Source organism: Osmia lignaria, unplaced genomic scaffold (assembly GCF_051020975.1).
Source record: "Osmia lignaria lignaria isolate PbOS001 unplaced genomic scaffold, iyOsmLign1 scaffold0042, whole genome shotgun sequence".
Classification (NCBI taxonomy): Eukaryota; Metazoa; Arthropoda; class Insecta; order Hymenoptera; family Megachilidae; genus Osmia; species Osmia lignaria.
The window spans coordinates 20001-22500 of record NW_027478183.1 but is presented as its reverse complement, the minus strand read 5'-3'; the positions used below and the strand labels follow the sequence as shown (position 1 = coordinate 22500).

The 2500-nt window shown below is 47.2% G+C and overlaps 1 pseudogene; it reads right to left on the bottom strand.

Moving 5' to 3' along the window:
* The window catches only part of LOC143306999 (large subunit ribosomal RNA), a 7583-nt pseudogene that overhangs the window by 2390 nt on the left and 2693 nt on the right, over positions 1-2500 (bottom strand).

Below are 2500 nucleotides of genomic sequence, written 5' to 3'. Positions count from 1 at the left end.
GCCCAGCCATTTCCTCGCCGCTGCTCGTGTCATAGTATCAATTTTCTTGAGCCTGCTTAACGTTGTGTTGCCCAGGGTGAGTAGGTGATATAACCCTGGCAGCACCATGACACGTAGCGCAAATAGCCTCTGCTGGGGCTTTAATGGCGCTCTTGTAAGTCTGTCCAATGCATCTTGCAATTGTTCTTCGGGCTTGGTTAGGGTGCGACCCTCAGGTGTAAAGGGTATACCAAGATACTTCCATTCGCTCTCTCTTTTCATTGCTGGCAATTTATGGCCTCGGCACTGAAACTGCGTGTTACCGTCCACCACCGACTTCTTCATATGCGGCACTGTTCTTAGGGCCACCGTAAATGACTTATTTGCGTTTATAAATAAGCCACACTTTGCTAGGAATTCAGACGCGGTGTTGATCATGATCTGCAGGCCGTTCGGTGTTGTAGCGAAAAACATCATATCGTCGGCGAAAATTAAGGCGTTATAATAAATATTGTCTATTGAGACGCCTATTTCAGGTGGAATACGCCGTAAAAGCCTGTCGATTATTATATTAAATAAGATGGGAGACAGGGGGTCGCCCTGTCTAACACCGCAAGTTGGATGTATTTCGTCTGATTCCCAGCCATTGCTCGTTAGTATGGTTGAGCTTCTCTTATAGGTGTCCATTATGTACTCCACCATAGGGCTAGGAACACCCTTAATGAGGAGTGAGTCTCGAATTGTGTTGTGTGAGACTGAATCAAATGCCTTTGCAATGTCGATTGACGCCATATATAGTGGTTTGAAGAATTGTCGATGGTAGCGAAGAATCATATCTAGGTCGAATGTGTTCGAAGCACATCCATCGGTCGGTAGGAAAGCCTTTTGTCTCTTATCCAGTTCGATGGTTTTCAGCAAACGCGTCGCCAGCACTTTATGGAAGGTCCTTGTTAGGACCGATTGAACTGTTATGGGCCTGTAATCTTCTGGGTTTTGAGCACCGTCCTTTTTTGGTATAAGCGTTGTTTTTGCTTGGAGCAGGTGCCTCGGCAATTTCCCACAAAGCAAGAATAAGTTGATAATTCTTACTAAGATAGGCGGTGGGATTGCTCTTAATTGCCGTGATGAAAGTCCGTCTGGGCCCGGACTGGTGTTTAATTCCGGAAAGGATTGTTTGATTTCCTCAGTAGTTACAGGCCACCATAGGTGGTTGATTACTGGCTGCTTACTCTCACTTTCAGGGGATGTATTATTCCCGTTAGTCATAGTGGTACGCCAGAATTGAGTCATTTCCTGCTTGGCAGGTGGAGTTGCCTCTGTTTTTCCCTTAAGAATAATTCTTAGGCATTTGCAGGGATTCTTTCGCCAGGCTCTTTGCGTTTTAGCGTACTCGACGCGTCTGGCTTGCCTTTTAGTAGTTTTGCGTTCTGGCGTACTGTGTGAGACTTTAGTTTGCTGCTTTGGCTTTAGCGGAAGAATGTGGAGCAAATACAGTTCCAATTCTTCATGTATCTTTTCTTTGGACCAGATGGATATGTTCTCACAGATTCTCCCTAGACGATCCACCTGGAATTGATTGCCACTTAGTGGCTTGAGTTGCCTAAACAGGTCCTCAATAGAGGCCAGTAGGTCATTTTGTGTAGGTGACTCAGGTTGGATGGTCACCGGTGTGTTTACCAGTGTACTTTCTTCCGTCAATTCCTGGATTAGTTGGAGCACACGTTCCTTGTGCCTTAAAGATTTTCTTTGGCCTTTGATGGATTCAAGTGATCTATTCTTGAAGAATGGCATTAATGCTTGATTTATAAATCTAACTCCATCAAAAACTAACTGCGCCTCCTGCCGTGCCAGGATGGCCAGTTCTTCTGCACTCCACGGTGCCTTTTTGTGGTCGATTGTCTCGACTTGCCGTTGGTCATGCCAATTTTTGTGAGCTCGTTGCTCATGCACACCTCGCCCTCTCGAGGTTGTGAAAGACCGTCCGCATTCCGGATTTCTACAGAGGTAGATGTCGCTTGGTCCAGCTTCCTCGGTCCGAGTCGGGCCGGTAGAGCCTGTGGGCCCTCCGGTTATAATAGAAGAATTGATTTCATCCGAGGCTTGACTACTTATAATTGGGCCGACAAAATACGGCCGAGCGGGCTGGCAACCCTACAAGGCCGGTGTTTCGCAGGGGCAGCTCTTAGCTTCTCCCAACCCTCCATAAAGAAAGGAAGAGATACTGGTGGTGGGAACCATCGAAAAGGTGGCTGCTTGCTTAACTATGGCTCGTAGGACTGATCTCGGATACTAGGGCAAAGCCCCGACACCTCAAACGACCGCCTACGGGGGCCTGCATCGAGAAAGGGAGACCCAATCTCCTAAGACCTTGCGCGAAATTAGTCAACAGCCAGCAGCGTATTGCTTTTGGCGTATGACTTTTAAGAGAGTCATAGTTACTCCCGCCGTTTACCCGCGCTTTTTTGAATTTCTTCACGTTGACATTCAGAGCACTGGGCAGAAATCACATTGCGTCATCACC